Source organism: Schistocerca cancellata, chromosome 5, assembly GCF_023864275.1.
Source record: "Schistocerca cancellata isolate TAMUIC-IGC-003103 chromosome 5, iqSchCanc2.1, whole genome shotgun sequence".
Classification (NCBI taxonomy): Eukaryota; Metazoa; Arthropoda; class Insecta; order Orthoptera; family Acrididae; genus Schistocerca; species Schistocerca cancellata.
The window spans coordinates 125,629,460-125,653,060 of NC_064630.1; the positions used below are offsets into that span (position 1 = coordinate 125,629,460).

The 23,601-nt window shown below is 43.0% G+C and overlaps 1 protein-coding gene across 1 annotated transcript in view; it reads right to left on the reverse strand.

Moving 5' to 3' along the window:
• Nucleotides 1–23,601, reverse strand: part of LOC126187794 (glycerol kinase-like) — a 163,459-nt gene that overhangs the window by 77,031 nt on the left and 62,827 nt on the right. The window lies entirely within an intron of this gene.

The window sequence follows — 23,601 nt, forward strand, 5'->3', positions numbered from 1 at the left end:
GTTTCAGGTAAAATCCATCATTGTATATCTGACAAACCATAATTACATGTCTGGTCATATATGAGATTACATCTACATTAACTATTTTCCATCATTCTTCATTATACAAAAAAAGGATTCAGTATCCGTACCCACATAATTTTTGCTTTTTTTAAAATACAATTTGCATGTACACCTACTCTGCAAACCACTCTGAACTGCATGGCAGATGATACCTCCCACTGTACCATGTATTACGGGTTTCTTCCCATTCCACTGAAGTACAAACCATAGGAAGAATGGTTGCTCAAGTGTCTCTGAGCACTCTATACAAATCCTAATCTTGTCCTCATGGTCCCTAAGGGAGCTATACTTACACAGTTGTAGTACATTCCTAGATTCCTCACTAAATATTAGTTTTTGAAACTATGTAAGTATGCTCTCGTGAGACAGTTGCCATCTGCTACAAGCATCGTCCAGTTGAGATTTTTCAGCATTTCTGTCACACTCCTCTATGGATCTCAAACACATGTATCTATCAGTGCTGCCCTTATTTGTACACATTCTGTGTCATCTGTTAGTCCTATTTTGTATGGCTCCTACACAACTGAGTAATATTTTGGATGGCTTGCATAGCAGTTTAGTTAGCAATATACTTTACAGTCTGAATGTGTTTTTCCCTGTATCCTACAAATTAACAAAGGCCTACCACCTCCTTACCTAAAGTTGAGCCTATGTGATCATTTCATGTCATATCATCAAAAACATTGAATGTAGTTGCTGGATTCCAGTTGCGTCTTGTTGCCTTGTTGATATTGTAGTCATCCTACTTTTTGTGAAATCCATAATTATATATTTCTGAACATTTAAGGTAGGATGTCAATCTTAGCAACACTACTATTACTACTACTACTACTACTACTACTACCTCTCTCTCTCTCTCTCTCTCTCTCTTCTCTCTCTCTCTCTCTTCTCTCTCTCTCTCTCTCTGTGTGTGTGTGTGTGTGTGTGTGTGTGTGTGTGTGTGTGTACCTATGTCCCTCCCTAAGCAGAACTCATACAGCCATCATACTACATATAAGGTTTAATGTACCATCATAATCAAAAGTTACAGTAGCATCACATCATATTATAAATTGATCTGCTCTTCCAGCAAACAGGCATGTAAAATATGATTATTCTCAAAAGATTCAAGCAGAGCAGTATGGTGATAAAAGTTGGCCAACAGCACTGATGGTGACCAGATGTTGTTGTAGGTAGCTTGTTGCACTGTATCTGTTTGTGCAGCCAATAATGTGATCCAAATCATCTTTTTCATCACCTTCAAATAATGGGGATGCGATCAGACCAATATACTGTAGATGGTTCCTATAACAGCAGTGGTTAAACGCTAGGTGCTTTGTAGTGTTCGTGAGTCTTCTGGTGCACTGATTTTTTTTTTATGTCGGAAGTTAGGACTCAGATTGCGTTCACTTGGCCATAATCTTTGCCTTTGTATATGGATGTCTCTTGCCATTCTATGTTCTACTTCTCTCTGACTGTTGATTTAATTACATTTAAAAGATCTGTAGCTAATAATTCCATATGCCCCTTGCTCTGCATTGACTGCTGCTTTGGTTAGCTTGTTTACTGCCTCACAACCAGGTATCCTACAGTGTGCTTTTACCCAGCAATTGGTAACTTACTGGTTCCTATTTGTGATCTGTATCATCATATTCATGATGTCATACACTGTAGTATGGCTGGATTTTTCACTGTGTAAATGTCTTAATAATTCCAGCTCTAATCTGAAATCAGAAAGAATAATGAACTCAAGAGTCCAAGTGCTTCATGGCATACTGAACGGCTTGAAGAATAGCCAAAAGCTCAGGTGTCACAATCACAATTTCCTTAAGGAGCTTGAATTTTATTTTAATATGACAGCTGCTATCCAGTAAGCACAACCACATCCACCACCACCTTTATTCTCTGAAGCATTGGTATAGATGAATCTTACATTGTTATGTCTGGAGAGCTAGTCAATCAAAATGCAATTACTTTAATAACCACAGCCAAAGTCTAGGTCTGAAGACCACAACATACACTTGTATGGTAGTCTTCTTCAAAGAACAGTAATTATTGTGCAGACGCACTTTATTTGGGAAATGAACTGGTATCCATGTACGTGGCAACAGGAGGAGAAAGACTTCCACTGATCCAGAATCTGCACAACCGCATTAAGGTATACATGATGTAATATACGATCCTGACCAAGCTGTGACAATATGAGTAAAAATTTTGCTCTCAGATATTCGCAACATAGGTGTAGGGAATGGTTATTTGCTTAACTAGAAGAGTGTTGGGTTAGTGTAGACTGCATTGTCTCCAGCACTGAACTCACATTTGTCAAATTCTCTCAACACATTTCTGGAGCTAACCCAAAACAAAGACACCATAATCATGTATGGATGTACCAAAGCATGAAACAGTCTTAGTGCAATGTGTGCATCCACTCCCCACCTCAAATCCATGAGAGCTTGCAATATAGTAGTGGACTTTCTGCAGTTTGCGACAGGTTCTGTAATATGTATGTGGTACAATAAATAACACTGTTCCCTGTGTGTTTGTTTTTTTATTATCTAACTAGTAAACCCCAATTCTTTACAGAGTCGAACTCCCATGTATAAAACTGTTTCAAATGTTTGATTACATTACAAATAAGTTGATGTGTTAAATTATGCCTACAGTTTGTTGGAAGTCACTAACTGCTCTCATTATGAAACACTGGACGAATTTAAACTGGGTAATCTGCACTCAATTTTATGCAAAAGCTAGTGTTTATGCCTCTCTGTGCTCCAGACATAATATCTCCTGAACTGCGCCATACAGTGAAATAAATTTGCAGGCACATTTAGAGGTATACGTAGATACTGTCTGCAAACTGTGTTGCAAATACAGTTAGTAGTAAAGAAGCAATAAATTAAAACATCATGGATGATGCCAAGTCTGACTGGACAACCAGTGAAACAGTAAGTGATAAACCTTTTCCCTTCCATAATCTGAGGGGGGGGGGGGGGGGGAGTCAGCAAAAAAAGTTTTTGCAAATGTTTGAAATTATGTGCAACCTTTGTTGGAAGTCACTAAGTGCTCTCATTCTCAAAAACTGGATGAGTGGAGTCCATGTATTTGCATGCCATCAGTTACCCTGCCTTAAAACAAACATATAGTTTCTAGCTGTAATACTTGTCTTATTGTGTTAAAAGTTGAACATAAGATTATACCTCTTAATGAGTGGATCATGGCAGCATTTTAAATTTATAAATTCAGTCAATAATTATGTGAAGTTTGGAAATTGAATTTTTTTAGTGCTAGACTGCAACTGGTGTTGGGTACTGGGTTCTGAGATGGCATTTTAATAATGAAGACTGTGACTAGTTTTTGTTGTTCACTCCACTATCAGGCTCCTCAATGGCAAATGGTTGTCAAGTAATCAATGAGAATCACAACCATAACAGGACTGAAAGCCATCAGCATCCACAGAACTTGTCATGTGTGGTGCATCTGGTGCAGTGTAACATTATGATGATGATTCCTGTTTATTACATAGCCACTATTTGCCCTACAGGGATCTGAGCAAAATATTGGCTGCTGCCTTGACTGGTAGTACATACAAACCAAACTCCAGTGCTTCCAAGGGACAAATCCTGTATCTGGCATTGAATAGAACTGAAGACCTGCTAGATGATATATCAAAACCTCTCTTCACCAGATACATGTTTAGTCTAGACATAGCTTGATATCTCTTCTGGAGCCACCAGGAAGTGAGTCACTCGCTGAATAAATACACAGGTCATCAGCATACTGTAAACTGTTATTTTTTAAGTTAAATTTGGATGTAGGTCCAATGTCAATACATTGAACAGCAGGGGAGAGACAACAGCTTACTGGGCTAACCCTACACTTGTCATTCTCAGCCCCAGTTATTTGCATTTCTTACTATCAGCGATCAATGGGAAAGTAACTAGATAAGTTTGCTCATGAAGCTAGTGGGAATATTCTTCCTCTACATATTGGAAGCCAGCACTTTTTAGGGAATGTTTATACTGCAGCCACACTGCCGACACCTTGCTGGTAGCACATCACACCTCGCTGCTCGCAGGAAGCCTTGTTGCATTTACGCTGCAGGCTCACTGCTGGCACATCACTGCTCATTGGTTGTGCAGGCACCTTAATTCTCACAGACTATTTGTAACACGCTTCTGTTCAGATGACTAGTTGAATGGATTAATTGTATTGTGTGAATCAAAACATATATCTCAACATAGTCTGACAACAGTAATTGTGGTTAGTAGTGCCAAAAATGTGTTTATTAAAATGCAGAAAGAAGAGATATGGATCCACCCTTTGAACATAGACCGTCCACACTGCAGATTATCAACAACTCAAAAATTATCCAGAGCAATTTTTCAGATAGTTAAGAATGTTACAACACATTTTCCACTTTATTTCAAATATTATTAGGTCATTGTTGTTGTGGTTTCAAATATTATTAGGTCATTGTTGTTGTGGTCTTCAGTCCTGAGACTGGTTTGATGCAGCTCTCCACGTTACTCTATCCTGCGCAAGCTTCTTCATCTCCCAGTACCTACTGCAGCCTACATTCTTCTGAATCTGCTTAGTGTATTCATCTCCCTCTACGATTTTTACCCTCCACGCTGCCCTCCAATACTAACTTCGTGATCACTCGATGTCTCAGAACATGTCCTACCAACGGATCTAGTCAAGTTGTGCCACAAACTCCTCTTCTCCCCAATTCTATTCAATACCTCCTCATTAGTTATGTGATCTACCCATCTAATCTTCAGCATTCTTCTGTAGCACCACATATCGAAAGCTTCTATTCTCTTCTTGTCCAAAGTAGTTATCGTCCATGTTTCACTTCCATACATGGCTACACTCCATACAAATACTTTCAGAAACGACTCCTGACACTTAAATCTATACTCGATGTTAACAAATTCCTCTTCTTGAGAAACGCTTTCCTTGCCATTGCCAGTCTACATTTTATATCCTCTCTACTTCGACCATCATCAGTTATTTTACTCCCTAAATAGCAAAACTCCTTCACTACTTTAAGTGTCTCATTTCCTAATCTAATTCCCTCAGCATCACCCGACTTAATTTGACTACATTCCATTATCCTCGTTTTGCTTTTGTTGATGTTCATCTTATATCCTCCTTTCAAGACACTATCCATTCCGTTCAACTGCTCTTCCAAGTCCTTTGCTGTCTCTGACAGAATTACAATGTCATCGGCGAACCTCAAAGTTTTTACTTCTTCTCCATGAATTTTAATACCTACTCCGAATTTTTCTTTTGTTTCCTTTACTGCTTGCTCAATATACAGATTGAATAACATCGGGAAGAGGCTACAACCCTGTCTTACTCCTTTCCCAACCACTGCTTCCCTTTCATGCCCCTCGATTCTTATAATTGCCATCTGTTTCTGTACAAACTGTAAATAGCCTTTCGCTCCCTGTATTTTACCCCTGCCACCTTCAGAATTTGAAAGAGAGTATTCCAGTTAACATTGTCAAAAGCTTTCTCTAAGTCTACAAATGCTAGAAACGTAGGTTTGCCTTTTCTTAATCTTTCTTCTAAGAAAAGTCGTAAGGTCAGTATTGCCTCACGTGTTCCAACATTTCTACGGAATCCAAACTGATCTTCCCCGAGGTCGGCTTCTACCAGCTTTTCCATTCGTCTGTAAAGAATTCGCGTTAGTATTTTGCAGCTGTGATTTATTAAACTGATAGTTCGGTAATTTTCACATCTGTCAACACCTGCTTTCTTTGGGATTGGAATTATTATATTCTTCTTGAAGTCTGAGGGTATTTCGTCTGTCTCATACATCGTGCTCACCAGATGGTAGAGTTTTGTCATGACTGGCTCTCCCGAGGCCATCAGTAGTTCAAATGGAATGTTGCCTACTCCCGGGGCCTTGTTTCGACTCAGGTCTTTCAGTGCTCTGTCAAACTCTTCACGCAGTATCTTATCTCTCATTTCGTCTTCATCTACATCCTCTTCCATTTCCATAATATTGTCCTCAAGTACATCGCCCTTGTATAAACCCTCTGTATACTCCTTCCACCTTTCTGCCTTCACTTCTTTGCTTAGAACTGGGTTGCCATCTGAGCTCTTGATATTCATACAAGTGGTTCTCTTCTCTCCAAAGGTCTCTTTAATTTTCCTGTAGGCAGTATCTATCTTACCCCTAGTGAGACAAGCCTCTACATCCTTACATTTGTCCTCTAGCCATCCCTGCTTAGCCATTTTGCACTTCCTGTCGATATCATTTTTGAGACGTTTGTATTCCTTTTTGCCTGCTTCATTTACTGCACTTTTTATATTTTCTCCTTTCATCAATTAAATTCAATATTTCTTCTGTTACCCAAGGATTTCTATTAGCCCTCGTCTTTTTACCTACTTGATCCTCTGCTGCCTTCACTACTTCATCCCTCAGAGCTACCCATTCTTCTTCTACTGTATTTCTTTCCCCCATTCCTGTCAATTGTTCCCTTATGCTCTCCCTGAAACTCTCTACAACCTCTGGTTCTTTCAGTTTATCCAGGTCCCATCTCCTTAAATTCCCACCTTTTTGTAGTTTCTTCAGTTTCAACCTGCAGTTCATAACCAATAGATTGTGGTCAGAATCCACATCTGCCCCAGGAAATGTCTTACAATTTAAAACCTGGTTCCTAAATCTCTGTCTTACCATTATATAATCTATCTGATACCTTTTAGTATCTCCAGGATTCTTCCAGGTATACAACCTTCTTTTATGATTCTTGAACCAAGTGTTGGCTATGATTAAGTTATGCCCTGTGCAAAATTCTACAAGGCGGCTTCCTCTTTCATTCCTTCCCCTCAATCCATATTCACCTACTATGTTTCCTTCTCTCCCTTTTCCTACTGACGAATTCCAGTCACCCATGACTATTAAATTTTCATCTCCCTTCACTACCTGAATAATTTCTTTTATTTCGTGATACATTTCATCTATTTCTTCATCATCTGCAGAGGTAGTTGGCATATAAACTTGTACTACTGTAGTAGGCATGGGCTTTGTGTCTATCTTGGCTACAATAATGCGTTCACTATGCTGTTTGTAGTAGCTAACCCGCACTCCTATTTTTTTATTCATTATTAAACCTACTCCTGCATTACCCCTATTTGATTTTGTATTTATAACCCTGTAATCACCTGACCAAAAGTCTTGTTCCTCCTGCCACCGAACTTCACTAATTCCCACAATATCTAACTTTAACCTATCCATTTCCCTTTTTAAATTTTCTAACCTACCTGCCCGATTAAGGCCTCTGACATTCCACGCTCCGATCCGTAGAACGCCAGTTTTCTTTCTCCTGATAACGACGTCCTCCTGAGTAGTCCCCACCCGGAGATCCGAATGGGGGACTATTTTACCTCCGGAATATAAATTAGGTGAAGAAAGTTAATTTCCAAAAATCATTACGGCTAACGAAGAGGTTGTCATGTCAGGAATATACTACAGCCTCCTGCATACAACTCCTACAGTGGTTGCAAAGACAAAATTAAACAAATTACAGCTTGCATGGAGGCATTTAAGAAGTTATCTTTCCCCAAACTCCATAGGCGAATGGAGCGGGAAGAAACCTTGACTGAGAAGTACCCTCTGAGATGCACTTCACAGTAGTTTGTAGAGTATGTATGTAGATAGACAAGTAAAAGCAGATATATGGTGTGCAAAGAAACTGCATAATGAGGAGAAGTCAATCATGGCACTGCTAAAGTGATCTTAAAAGCAGCCAGTCACGACTTAAGTTCCAGGACGTATGGTGATGGTCACAGTGCGGTACACAAACCACTTTGATATTGTCGCCTTGCGAGGATTGTAGTGAGCAGTGCAGCGAGCAGTAATGGTGCAGGTTAAATGGACCGGTAAAATGCAGTGGGTTTGATTAATCATCGTCGACCCACACTGCGAGCGGCGAGGTGGCAGCATAAATGCTCAGCCCTCCCATGTTCTCTTCAAAAAACAAAATTTGTTTTGGAGAAAACGTTGTGGTGCTCATACCACCACTCAAGTGTATGTTTCAACATCCTTTCCAGTACTTTCTATGCACAGCTATGAAGCATTTTTGGCTGACATGATGTTACTTCATTAGGTGGTTTACCATGTTTTCCTATTGGCACTACTTTTTATTTTTTTCATTCACGGATATCAATTCCTTTGCTCCAAATATTATTAAAAATACTACAAAAATGGTTCCCCCTCTTTCTGTGTTAAGAAAGAGAACATGCAGTAATGTATACTGTTAGTCCTGGGGCACTATTTCTCCCAAGTAAAAGTGAAGCATTCGTTCAGCAAATGGTATCCTTCCTCTTTGTACTCTTCAACTGAGTCTAATGCCAAAAGTTTCAAAAAGTCAGTAACTAGTTTCTCCAGAAGCATTTTTGTAGTACTGTTGTTCCAAGCACTACGTATAACTCTTATTCATTTCCAGATGGTTGACCTGGGTACATCTTTGTTAAGGTAGTCACAGACGTTTATTCATGCAGATTTCTTCTTAGTTTTGAATAGTTGCTTTATTTTCGCCTGAAGTCTAATTTTATGTAAGTTTCTTCTGAAGGATGCCTTCTGTGCAGTTTTAGTGGTTCCCTTTGTTCCCGCAGTGCTTTTTATTGCATTCCTCATCTCATTATATTGATAAGTTTCCATTTTTCAGATCAAACACTTTATTTTGATTTATAGACCCATTGCAGCTTCTTCAGCACAAGCAATAAAATTAGCATATTCTATCCTTGTTCCTTCAAATTCTGAAAATCATTGTACCTTTCTCAAAAGCAGAGTAGTGTACTTGTTCCAGTCTTCTTCCCAAACGTTCCAAATGTAGGTTGGCCATGTGACACCACATACCACCTGTGTCACATCTGAGAAAGTTGGGTAGATGATAAGATCCAAGGGCTTTTGCGGCTACCTCCTGTATAAAGTCTAATGCTAAACATGGTGAGCAAATTATACAATATACTCAGTTGTTGTTTGGTTGCCTTTTTGCTTTGTAATCTGCACAACTGACATTAAATTCATTCCACTCCTATTTGGTAGGTTTGAACAACAAGCAAATATTACGGTGATGTTTTGGGAACTCGAATGGGAAACCCTGGAGGAAAGGTGACATTCTTTTCAAGGAACACTACTGAGAAAATTTAGAAAACCAGCATTTGAAGATTCTGCACCTCCAACATACATTGCGCATAAAGACCACAAAGATCCAGTGCGCTATATTCTGAACGAGCTAAGCCATTCTTGAAGTCTTTCAATATCCAACTAAATACTGGTCCAGCTTTTTTTTTCTGACAGTACATAACTATAAATATCTGCAGTGTCTGCAAAAAGTCTGAGGTTATCACTAATACTGTGTGCCAGGTCATGAAGATACAACATTTATTCATTCATTCACTGTGTTCTATGGAACCTCATCAAAGAGAAAAACCATCAGAGAGTGCAAATAATCAAGGCATACATAACATTACACAAAGACATCATAGAAATTCAATCTCTACAGTATTAGCAGGAAACTTAATCTGAACTGTATTAACAATAAATGCAGTATCACTATACTGCTTAGTGCTATTCACATTTATGGCATCCAATTTAGTTAAAAAAATTAGTAAGAAAGCTGCTACTACTACGGAAAAAAAGTGCAGCCTCCTTAGTGAATCCAATTTATAGTACATTATTAATTGTCTTACAGATTTATAGCAAACATTGCTAATTATCATGTAGTTAACAGGCTTTTCAGTCCCTGAATCTAGAAGTACAGATAATTTGTAGAAAGAGTGGCCAGTTGTGTGTGTTTTTAATTTTCTTTTGATTGATTGAGAGGGGTTATGGGACTAAACAGTGAGGTCTTCAGTCCAGAAATTCAAAAGTGGGCGGATCCAGTCAGATGGATCAAACTATAAAACAAGGAAGCTAAAAACACACACAGTAGAAGGCATAAAAGGGTAGGCCAAATCTAAAAACTGGAAAAACAGAGGGACAAAAGAGTGGTCTTTGCATGGGGGAGTGGTCATGGGTCCCTGACCCAGAAAATATGAGGAGAGGTCCCAAACACAACCACCCTGCCCCTGCTCTAGGAGGAAAGCAAAATCTTAGAACTGAAAATAAAAACTACTTTCATGGAGGAAACTGAGGACCAGTTCAGCCACCCATGGCAAGTAATTTGGGAGGTCATAATTAGTATGAAGGGCCAAAAGAAGGGGACATTCCACCAATACATGGGTTACTGTCGGTCTGGCTCCACAAGTACATTGTGGGCCTGGCTCGTTACCCAAGAGAAAATACTGAGAGCAGTAGTGCACCAGATGTCATTCCATTTTTAGGCAAAAAGAGATTTGCTGTGAATCTGCATATCTGCACCTGGAATAATGAAAGGGAATGGGGGATAATTATCTGCCTCTCTAAGCAAATGGTGAGCCAGTTCATTCACTGGGATGCCCGCATGACTTGGGATCCGGAGAAAGACAACTGAGCAGTCAGACCACCAAGGGCAGAGAGGTGGTCATGGAGAGCAAATAGCAAAGGGTGGCGAGAGTAGCATTCGTCTATAGCCTGCAGACTGGCCATTGAGTTGGTACATATTAAAACACTGTGGAGGGAAGCCTGATTAACAAAATGGAGGGGCCTGTCAATCGCTAGCAGCTCTGCTGTGAACACACTACATGATCCTGGAAATAAATGAAGTTCCTTGCAAGTAACAGATATAAAAGTGTATCCCACCTTATCTATCATTTTAGAACCATCAGTACAGAAGATGGTAGCACCCTGGAACTCCTCGAGGACAGAACATACATGATGCTGGTATTCATAGAGGCAACAGAGCCCTTAGGACCCTGGAACCGGTCGGTCCTAATCCGTGGTCGAGGCACCATTCAAGGTGGGTTGCAGTAGGAAATACACAGGGGACTTTCCAGTGACTGGAGATGAAGATCCTGACAGAGGGAAGTCAGGAGCATTCCAACTAGCAATCCCACCTGAGGGCGGGTATCAGGAGGGAGGCATCCCTCATTTGCAATGAAGATGGGGTACATGGGATGGTCACGGAAACATTGAACAGTGATTGCATAAGAAACCAGGAGTTGGCTCCATCATATTTGTAGAGGGGGAATCCCTGCTTCTGTGAGGAGGCTGTTGACGAGACTAGTGCGAAAAGCACCAATAGCCAGACGCACTCCATAATGATGAACAGGGTCAACTAGTTTCAGAGTGGAAGAAGCCACTCACTCAGCCATAAACCTGACAACCATAATCTAGTCCGAACAAAACCAGAGCATGGTAAAGATGGAGAACAGAAACATGGTCTGCATCCCAAAACATTTGGGCCAGGAGCTGGAGAGCATTAAGCTTCTGCATGCATGTAGTCTTCAGGTGACAAATATGGGTCAGCCAGTTCAGCTTTTTATCCAAGAGAAAGCCCATGAAATGGAACTGTGCTACAAAATATATGCGCTGGTCACCTAACTGGATCAGTGTGTACTGTAGGTCTATGGTAAAAATGCATAACCACATTTTGGAGGGAGAAAACTGGAAGCCATGGGAAAAGGCCCACACAGAGACCTATGGGATGGCACCTTGGAGCTGGTGTTCAGCAGATGCTACCAAGTGGCAACTGTACCAGACGCAAAAATAGTCAACATACAATGCCCAAAAGAAGGTACAAGCCCATTGATGGCAATGAGCTGGAGTGCGACACTTAACACAGTACCCTGTGGGACAACATTCTCCTGGGTCCGAGCGATGCTGACTGAGGTGCCAACTCAAATCCGGAAGAGCCGGTCGGATAAAAACTCACAAATAAAAATTGGAAGTGGGCCACAAAAGCCCCAGTCATGGAGGTTAACTAAAATGTGATGGCACCAAGCCACATCATACGCCGTATGTACGTCAAAGAAGACTGCAACGAGGCATCAGGGGTTAGTAAAAGTCTTGTCGGACTGCTGTTTCCAATTTGGGTAAATGGTCAGTTGTAGATCGTCCTTCCCACAAGCCACACTGATATGGGGATGAATGGTAATTTTCTTTTGAATTGTTAGAGATTCCTAATTTCTTGCTTTACATTACATGGGAACTTGAATCTACTACCACAATATGTAACACCATTCTGAATCCTGAAATTTATCTTTGTGTCTTGTATTATGACTGTGAATATCTCTGTTTAGCAGAATCTTATTTTCATCATCATCAATAAAAACCATTAAGGAGTAACTGTACTATGAAGTGTAAGAATTCAAAAACCCTTACTAATGCTTCTGCAAGATGTACAGTTATCTTCTTTACACCATATTGTTACTGCTCACTTCTGCTAAACAAACAATTCATTTACTTTAGGTGCACTGACCCAAAAGATAATTCCATAAAACAACAGGGAGTGAAAATACGCAAAATAAGCCAAAACTTGAGACATAGCAAGTCAGAAACTGTCCACCTGGTATGTATTCTACTCCCACTGATAACCAACTTTTTTTCCTAATTTTGCATTATAACTAACACAGTAGCACACGAAATATGTAATATGTACAGAAATATTCCAAAATACTATTTATGCAAATTTATATTTACACTTATTATTCAGATAATTAATACGAATATATAATGATTCCAGTAACATAAATGTTTTTTGCTGTATCCTGCTGTTAGTGCATGTAAGTGTGAGTACACCGAGTGTAGTGTTGCTGCAAGTGTGAACTTAAATCAGCTGCCAACTGTATCAGAGCAGACCGGCCAGTAAAGGTCACCTATGGGAAGTGCACAGACGACAGAGTCTCCATCACGCCACCTACAGGCAACTCGCGTCTACATACATGTAGAGCAGCACTGACTCACGCACACTACGTTCTTCCAGCTGGTACTGTTCACATCCCTTGTTCTGGGTATCACTCATGATGCACCTTCTGCATGATTCTTTTGTCTTGTTATGTGTGAAGACATGTGAGGCATATTTCTGTTGCCCCCAGGGGCTCGGCATTCATTTGCTGGGTATGGGCTTCGCGACCCCTGGGTTCCTGACCTGGGGACTGGTAAGATCTGCCAGTCCCCCGTCACCATAAGGTCAGGGCATGCTTCAGTGACCACCGTGCGGCGCAGCGGAGGAACGTTGTGTCACAGGGAATGGGGATCTTGGTTTGATTGTGCGGATTGCGAGGATGGAATAAACCTCTATAAAAAAAACCTCAATCTCAAGGTGTGCTGCGCGCTGAGGAGATGTATGGCTGTTGAGGTGGAACAGTCGTTAGCGGGCAACCTTTGGGGAACCTGCCACACCTCAGTTGTATAAGGCTTACTCAGGCACATGGAGCTCTGTCTGAGTGGACCCTTATTTCCCTAGCTGCTCGTGGGACCGAGATGGAATCCTCGAAATCTTCTTCTTCTCCTCCCAGCGGGAAGGGTGTACCGCTCGGGAGTTCTCACACCCATTCATCAAAAAGAATGAGGGAGACTACTCCTCGTGATAATCATCTTGTTGTCAGTAATGGGGCTCAAGGAGTCATGAATCATAATGTCTTTGTAGTAATTTAGAGGAAGGAGGGGACGTTTGAAAAAGTGTCCCCCTTGTATATCCATAAAGGCTTAGAAGGGCTGGCTGGTACCCTAAAGTCTACTAAGCGGATGCACAATGGTTCCTTGCTTGTTGAGACTAACCAGGCAAAGCAGGTGGAACTCCTTAAGAAGTCACAGAAATTGGGTGAGTACGACATCATTGTTGAGTTGCATAAATCCCTTAACTCCAACAAAGGTGTGGTAGCCTGCCGTGATATTATGGATAAAGATTTTGCTGAACTCAAACAAGAATGGGCACCACAGGGTATCATAGATGTGGACTAAAGGACACGCAAGAACAATGGAGAGACTGAGAAGACTGCCACTTTTATTGTGACCTTCAATTCTCCAACGCTACCTGAACACATCATGGCAGGTTTCCTCTGACTTGGGGTTCGGCCCTATGTACCTAACCGTATGTGATGCTTCAAATGCCAGTGCTTTGGCCCTACAATGCTGAGTTGCGGAGGCGAAGCAACTTGTGGGATGTGTGGAAAGGCAGCCCATGGAAGCTGGGATGGACTGTCCATTTCCAGCAGTCTGTATTAGCTGCTCTGGAAGCCACCCAGTTTGGAGCCAAGCCTGCCCTGTTTTTGCAGAGAAATGCAAAATTCAGTAAATCAAAGTGACTAAGCGGATCCCATACGCAGAAGCCAAAAAGGACTATCAGGTGATGAAACCCTCTCAACGTCCAGTGTTCCCTTCTCCACCTCTTGCACCTGTATGCGTCAAAGTAAAGTGAAAGACATAGCGATTCAAACAGCTACAATGGAAGAGACCAGTAATGCTTTCACAGTGCACAGCCCGATGGCAGAGTGTCCCTCAACACCAAGTTTCTTCGAAGAAAAGTGGCTCTCACCGCCTCCTTTCCCCCTCATCCTTGCTGGGAAATGGGGCAGGGAAAGGATCCCAACATATGAGTTGAAAGCTGACCCGGGTGCCATCAGAAGTCATTCTGGCACATCTGACTGATGATGAGGACATCATGGATTTTGATGCCTCATCACCAGACCCAGTCAGCCCCAAAACCCCGCCTCACTCTTCAAGTGTCTCACCACCTTGACATAAAGACAGGGGTAAAGCAAGACCACATTGATGAAATGGCTCCCGCACTTCAAAGGAATATAAATGGGTACAGGACTCATCTGGAAGAACTGAGACTCCTTGTACAGGACAGACCCTTTTGCCTCTGCCTTCAAGAGACTGTACTTGGAGGTTATCACCTTTATAGAAGCGACGACCTTGCTTGTGACAAGGCAAAAGGTGAGGTTGCAGTGTTCGTAAAGGATACTTTTCACTCCTCACCTATTCCCTTAACAACAACACAACAAGCGGTTGCTGTTCAGATAGTGGGCCATGTTGACATCATAGTGTGCTCTGTGTATGTATCACCCCATGAGCCTCTTGATAGTGGGGTCCTCACTCATCTTCTTGATGAACTACCCCAACCCTTTCTCCTTTTGGGGGACTTCAATGCACACTATGGGGTTCTAACACCACATGCCGCAAGGGTTGGGTACTTAAGGATATGCTACACACAAAAGATCTTATACTGCTGAACATGGGTCAAGCCACACATTTTAGCACCGCTACAGGTTCGTCTACAGCCACAGACCTCTCCTTCTGCTTGCCTGCCCTTGGGGACACTGCTCAGTGGACGATGACCTTCATGGTAGTGACCATTTCCCAATCTGGATCCATCTGCCTGATGGAGCATATCCTGAAAGAAAGCCACCAAGATGGTTATTCAAGAAGGCTAACTGGATGCTTTACAGGCAGTTAACTGTTTTCGAGCTATGTGATGGCATCCAGGACTGGGTGGATCACATTACAGCTGTGATTCACCATGCTGCTGATGCATCCATCCCAAAGTCTGTGGAAGTGCCTAGGAGGCGACCTGTCCCTTGGTGGAATGATGAGTGTCGTCTTGCAATTAGGAACAGGAGGGCAGCAATGCACAGATTCAATCGATGCCCTACAGATGAGAATCCTGAAAACTTTCGAATGGGGCATGCAAGGCGAGGAGAATAATTCAGGAGAGTAATCAGAGGTCTTGGCAAGAGTTCCTGAACTCCATCAATAAGTCCACACCCGCATTTAAAGTATGAGAAGCCATCACGAGGATCTCAGGGCACAACTCTCAACCGCCAATAGCAGCTGTATGAATACAGGTGTCTCTTGTAACATCGACAACGGATGTAGCTCAGACAATGACTGAATCATATAAATCCATTACAGCCGATTCCAGCCATCCCACCTTCTGCCAATATCGAGAGGTACAGGAGAAGGCTGATCTTGACTTCCGTTCCACCAACATGGAAGAGTACAACCAGCCTTTCTCTCTGTGGGAGCTGGATTCTGCATTGTCAGTTGCTTGTGATACGACCCCTGGAAACGACCTGATAACCTACTGCATGTTACAACAGTTGGACTGACGGTTCTCCTTCAGCTCTTCAGTAAAATTTGGATAACTGGTGACTTTCCCAACTCATGGAAGGAATCTATTTTAATCCCAATTTTCAAACCAGGAAAGGATCGGACAGACCCGGGTAGTTATTGTAGTATTAGCCTGACAAGCTGCATAGGAAAGACACTGGAGCATATGGTCAATCGGCACCTAGTGTGGGTTCTGGAAACCAGGTCCCCTCAATCCCTCACAGTGTAGGTTCAGGAGCTATCGCTCCACTCTCGATAACCTGACCCTGCTCGAAGCTGCAATTCGACAAGCTTTCCTTCATAAGCAACACCTTATCGGTGTTGTCTTCAATTTGAAAAAACCTACAACACTACTTGGAGGCATAATATTTTGTCACAGCTCCATCAGTCAGGATTCCGTGGATGTCTACCGACCTTCATACGGTCCTTTCTCTCCGACGGATATTTTAGATACAGGGTTGGGAATGTCTCATCTGACCATTTTAAGCAGGAGAATGGTGTCCCTGAAGGGAATGTCTTAAGTGTCATGGCTTTCGCCATCGCAATCAATAGTTTTACAACCACATTACGACATCCAGTACTATGTTCCTTATTTGTGGACAACTTCTCCATCTTCTGTGCATCCTAGTTGTTTGTGTGTGTGTGTGTGTGTGTGTGTGTGTGTGTGTGTGTGTGTGTGTGTGTGTCACATGTAAAATGACTCGTTGCAGATCATTAAGATTTTTGTGGCAATGATCCAGGGAAAATGCGAAACTAACCAATAACAACAACCACAACCACAACCACAACCACCACCCCTTTAATGGCTTTAGGGAAAAGAACTCTTTCTCTCTGGCTCATTGTCCCATAAGACTTCATTCTCATCTTTCTCATAATGCAGATGCCATTAAGCAAACTCCTTAATCATGACTGGAAGATATTATTTAATTTTATCTTCCAAACTGTTCGGTTGCTGCAATGTTGTTTTCTTCAGAATTTTCCTTTTCAGTAGCTTATATCCTCTGCCTTTATTTGTGAGGCAACCCCTTGTACTTCAAGTCCAAAGTTCTTAAATATTTTTTATTCCACTGCATCTTACTTTTCTCCTTTCTTGCACACCAAATATGTCAATGAACTGTTTGAGCAGACACTCATCTTCAGAAGCGGTTTCCGCGTAGCTTGTTTGGCCAGCCTGTCGACAAGTTCGTTGCCTGGGATTCCGACGTGACCTGGGGTCCAGACAAACATCACTGAATGATTATACCATTCCAGGGCATAGATGGACTCCTGGATGGTCACCACCAAAGGATGACGGGAGTAGCACTGGTCGATAGCTTGTAGGCTGCTCAAGGAGTCAGTACACAGGAGAAATGACTCGCCTGGGCATGAGCAGATGTGCTCAAGAGCACGAAATATGACCGCCAGCTCTGCAGTGAAAACACTGCAGCCATCAGGCAAAGAGTGCTGTTCTATGTGTCCATGAACATAGGCAAAGCCAACGTGACCATTGGCCATTGAGCCATCAGTGTAAACCACTTCATGGCCCCAGTACATGTTGAGAATCGAGAGGAAGTGACAGCGGAGAGTCGCAGGGTTAACTGAGTCCTTAGTGCCATCTGAAAGGTCCAGGTGAAGCCGCGGCCTAGTTGTACACCATGGAGGTGTACATGAATGGACCACAAGTATAGGTGGTAAAGGGAAGGACTACAGTTCAGACAGAAGGGATCGCATGCGAACCACAATCGTTAGCCCTGACCTAGGTCGCCGATGCGGGAGACGGGCTGCCGCGGGTGGGAAAAGGAGACGGTAATTTGGATGCGCAGGAGAACAACGAACGTGTGCAATGTAACTGGCGAGCAGTTGTGCTCGCCTAACCTTCAATGGAGGGACTCTGGCCTCCATCAGGACACTGGTCACTGGACTTGTTCTAAAGGAAGCTGTTGCTCGGTGAACACCACAGTGGTGCACTGGGCTGAGTAAAAGCAATACCGAGGGTGCCACTAGACCATAAACCACATTCCCATAGTCAAGGTGGGATTGAACAAGGGCTCTGTAGAGCTCCAGCAGTGTAGAGCGATCTGCACCCCAGTTAGTGTTGCTCAGGCAGCGGAGGGCATTGAGGTGCTGCCAGCATTTCCACTTAAGCTGACGAAGGTAAGACAGCCAAGTGAATCAGACATTGGAAACCAGTCCTAAGAATCGATATGCCTCCACTACAGTGAGTGGATCATCAGTAAGATAAATTTCTGGTTCCCGATGAATGGTACGACGCCGAAAGAAGTGCATGACACATGACTTCGCAGCTGAAAACTAGAAACCGTGGGCTAGAGCCCATGACTCCGCCTAGTGAATGGCTCCCTGTAGGCACCACTCAGAAACACCAGTACTGGAGGAGCAGTAAGAAATGCGGAAGTCATCCGCATACAGAGAAGGTGAGACGGATGGCCCTACAGCTGCTGCTAGACCGTTAATGGTCACTAAAAACTGAGAGACACTAAATACGGAGCCCTGCGGGACTCTATTCTCCTGGATATAGATGGAACTATGGGAGGCACCAACTTGGACACAGAAAATACGAACTGACAGGGAATTTTGGATAAAAATCGGGAGCGGGCCTCTTCGTAAATCAAAAAAGATGGCAACCAGGTGTTGGCATCTGGAAAAGGCTGTGCGGATCGCAGACTCAAGGGACACAAGATTATCAGTGGTAGAGCAACCCTGGCAGAAGCCACCCCGAGATGAAGCCAGTAGGCCACGTGACTCCAGAACCCAACCCAGCCGCCAACACACCATACATTCCAGCAGCTTACAAAGATTGTTGGTAAGGCTGATGGGCCAATAGCTATCCACATCCAGCAGGCTTTTACTGGGTTTGAGCACCGGAATGATGGTGCTCCCCCCCCATTGTGATGGACGAATGCCATCGCACCAGATCCGGTTGAAGATGACGAGGAGATGTCACTTGTAGTCAGATGAGAGATGTTTAATCATCTGACTGTGGATCCGATGTGGCCCAGGTGCCAGGGCACTGAGGAGCTCCCACTCCGTAAATGGGGCGTTATAGGATTCACTGTGGGGTGTAGTAAACGAGATGACTTTCCCTTCCAGCCACCATCTGAGAGTGCTAAAGGCTGGGAGGTAATTCTCCAACGCAAAGGCTTGAGCATAGTGCTTAGCAAAGTGCTCGGCAATCGCGTTTTCGTCATTAGATAACATGCCATTTATGTTAACACCGGGATCACCTGTTGGGGTCTGGTACCCGAAAACACGTTTGATCTTTGCTCACACTTGGGAAGGTGACGTATGGCACCCAATGGTCGAGACGTATCTCTCCCAACACTCCTGCTTCCGTCATCTGATAAGATAGTGAACGCAGGCACGGAACCATTTAAAGGCTATGAGGTGCTCGGGAAGGGTGCCGCTTATGCCGCTGTAGAGCTCGCCGACGATCCTTAATTGCTTCAGCGACTTCCGGCAACCACCAAGGGACTGCCTTTCACTGCAGGGACCCTAAAGGGCAAGGGATCACATTTTCTGCCGCAGAAATAATAGTTGTAGTCACCTGCTCAACCATCACGTCGATGTTACCGCATTGGGGTGATTCAAAAGTGGCAGCAGAAGTGAAAGTTCCCCAGTCTACCTTGTTTAAAGTCCATCTGTGCAGGCGTCCATGGGCCTGATGCTGGGGCAGTGACAGGAAGATGAGGAAGTGGTCACTATCACACAGGTCGTCATGTGCTCTCCAGTGGATAGATGGGAGAAGGTCAGGACTTCAAATCGAGAGATCAATAGACGAATATGTGCCATGTGACATACTGAAATGCGTGGGGGCACGTGTTTTTAAGAGGCAGAGGTCGAGTTGTGACAGTAAATTTTCGACATCTTTGCCTCAGCCAGTAAGCACGGTGCCACCCCACAAGGGGTTATGAGCTTTAAAATCTCCCAAAAGAAGGAAAGGTTTAGGGAGTTGATCAATCAGTGCAGCCAATGCGTTCAGGGGTACTGCACCATCTGGAGGAAGATATACATTGCAGACAGGTATTTCCTGTGTCGTCCTTATCCTGAGAGCCACAGCTTCAAGAGTGGTTTGAAGGGGCACAAGTTTACTGCACACTGAGATCAGGACATACACGCAAACTCCACCTGACACTCGATCATAGTCGCTAAGGTTCCTGTAATATCCCTTATAGCCACGGAGGGCAGGGTTCTGCATTGCCGGGAACCAGGTTTCCTGGAGGGCAGTGAAGAAAGCAGGTGTGAAGCTTAACAGTTGCCATAGCTCAGCCAGGCAGTGGAAAAAACTGCCACAATTCCACTGGAGGATGACATGATTCTGAGGCTGGGATGGAATGGAACATCCAATGAGGCAGTTTACGCCTCAGGGTCACCTGCTGCTACCGATTTATTTCCTGAGCAGTCTGTATCCATGGTGTCTGACGGTCCAGTGAGATCTAGGTCCTGAGCGGATGCCAGAATCTCCACCTCATCCTCAGAAGCAAAGCTTGTAGGTAGCAGCAGTGTGGGTGCCACCACAAGTCCCTTAGTCTTGGGCATCTTCTTTTTGGATTTCTCTTGCTGCTCCTTGGGTTTCTCTGACTGGTAGGGCTTGACTGATTCAGTCTCGGGGACTGAGGATGATCGTGAAGCCGTACTACCAGCTACTTTTTGGCACTTCAGCCACTGCCGGGAGTCATCTTTCCCACTAGCAGAAACCTGGGAAGGGAGTGAACCAAGGGACCCCTTCCTAGCGAGAGGTGCCGAAGAAGACTTACTCTTGTCCGGGGCACCAAGTGGTTTCGTATGTCATATACAGGTCAAAGCAAAATTGCAATGAGATATTGGCATTTAGGAAAAGCCTTTCAGATTGTTGTTTCCCATCTAACCAGATCATCGGTTGTGGATCACCCCTCCCAGAAACCACACTGATAAGAGGGAGGGGGGGGGGGGGGGGGGGAGAAAAGGCCCAATGATTCGAGAGCAGGGAAAATCATTGTGTTACCATCCTTTCAAGCAGTTTCCTGAGCTTGTTTGTTAGGCCAACAGGTCAGTAGCTGGCAATGGATGTTGGATTTTTGCCTGGTTTAATGATTGACATATGACACCATCCTGCCATTGTAAAGAAAAATCACCTACTAGCAAAATACGAGGAGTGATCAAAGAGTAACGGGAATCTTTTAATTTTGATGTCTGCATACATCCCTTTTTCAAATTTTTCATCTTGTTGATACACATGTTCTTGGTGTACGTTTGCATTGTCAGATGTTTTGAATATTTAGTTTTGTTGACAGTCGAAAATGTTATAAGTGTTTTTGAGCGCTGGAAAATTTTTATTTTGAAAAAGATGGATCAAAAAATTTGCATTAAATTTTGCTCGAAAAAAGAAATAAAGTGCAGCAGTGCATTTGAAATGTTGACTATGGCTTTGGTGAATCTACTATGAGCAAGGGAAAATTTTATGAGTGGTATAAACATTTCAAGGAGGGATGAGAATACTTTGAAGATGATGACCACCTTGGAAGCCCTGAAAGTTCAATTACCGATGACGATGTGAAAAAATGAAGAAAATGCTTGTAAAAGATCGTCAAATCACAATTAGGGAGGTTTGCTGATGATGTCTACATATCCTCTGGCTCATGAATAGCAATTTTTTGGATATTATGGGCATGAAACGTGTAGCAGCAATGTTTGTTCCAAAATTGTTGAATTTTGCATAAACATCACTCAGGAATTGCTGAATGAAGTCAACAATGATCCAGAACTCCTAAAGAAAGTTATAACAGGTTATGAACATGTGTATAAACAAGGCCAATTTAATGCCCATGCAACACTAGGCACTGCTTGAGGCACCAGAGGCAACACAACTACAAGATTTCTGTACAGGACATATCAGAGTAAGTAGTGGCCACTTGGGGCACCAAGCTGAGAGGGGTGCCAGGGGCACCCAAGTACAACATTTTTATACAGTGCATGTCACAATTAAGAGTGAAAACTGACATGGGTGAAAGAGTATGAGGGAAACGGAGGGGAGGGAGGGAGGGGGGGAGGCAACTGGTAAGTCACTTGTGTGGAAAAAGTTCTCAAATTGGCGCAATTGCTACAATGGAAACTGCCTGAAGAGCCAAGCCCAAAAAAAATTTGACTACTTCAATCACATGTGAAGGTTCTTCTCAATGTTTTCTTCAATTACAATGATATTGTGCATCATGAGTTCCTGCCTTATGGTCACACAGTCAGTAAGGAATACTATCTAGAAGTTATGTGCCATTCGCATGAAGCAATCTGAAGAAAATGACCAGAACTGTGGTAAAACCACTCGTGGAAACTCCATCACGATAATGCTCCTGCTCACACCTCAGTGCTTGTTCTGTGATTTTTTGACAAAAAACGAAACTGTTTCATTGCCTCGACCACTGTATTCACCAGACATGACGACTCATGACTTCTTTCTATTTCCGAGCCTGAAGAGAACTATGAAAGGATGTTGTTTTGCCACCATCGGTGAGATAAAAACAGACTCGCTGAAGGAGCTGTGTACTGTAATGAAAAGTGAGTTTCAGAAGAGCCTCCAAAATTGAAAAAAAGCACTGGCACATGTGTATTATACCTGAGGGGGATTACTTTGAAGGAGACCAAGTTGTTGATGATGATGGATAAATAAAAATTCTTTACGAAAAACAAACCTTCCATTATATTTTGATCACGCCTTGTATGATTGACAACCTAATTATGAACCGAATCAGGGCCTGACAATTCAAGTGTTTAAAGCATTTCCCAGTCACTGAATGGTAAGAGAATGATATTTACACTGACGGAAAGTGGGTTCCAAGTTGTTCAATAAGAACCAACTTCATATTGGGATAAATACCACTATACAGGAAGAGACCCAGAGCAGTTGTTGCTATTGGACTACCCGGCAGACTACAGAAGTTGGCCTACATCTGCAATGAAGAGGCAAATGTTCCCAAAGAGGAGATGCAGCAATCACAGCACTCCTTTTACTGCATTTAATTAGGCAGTGAGCCTTTGCAAAAAGCCATTTAAAAGTGATGAGGGTGGTCTACAGGCATTTCGCTTGAGATGTTGCATGTGCATTTAACAGTTCTGAATAGTTGGTGCTGGCCACCAGTGGACACGCCTGTAGGAAGAGGGATAGAAATTCCAGTCGTGTGGATGATCTGAGAAATCTCTCACAAACTCGTCAATGAAATTGGATGGATACAGCCGAGGCATACATCTTCCATTTGGCTCTTCACAGAGCCCAACATGGCAATTTGACCATCAGGTGGTGACAAGGAAGTTACAGGATCACAGCCACAAGATTGGGAGAAGAGATCATAAAGTCAATAGCCAAAAAGGTGCCATGGGTGGCATTAAAGCAGGTAAAATACTGTCCTTTAGGAGAGACAGATCTATATTGGAAAGAAGTTGGTCAATCAGAACACTTCTGCCAGATGACATGGGTATACCACCTGATCTCAGGAATTTTATGCTGCATCCACTTCTCATTTGATTTACAAATGTGTTCCACTTCTCATTTGATTTATAAATGTGTTTTGCTTACATTATTTCTTCACAGGAGCTGGTCTGCA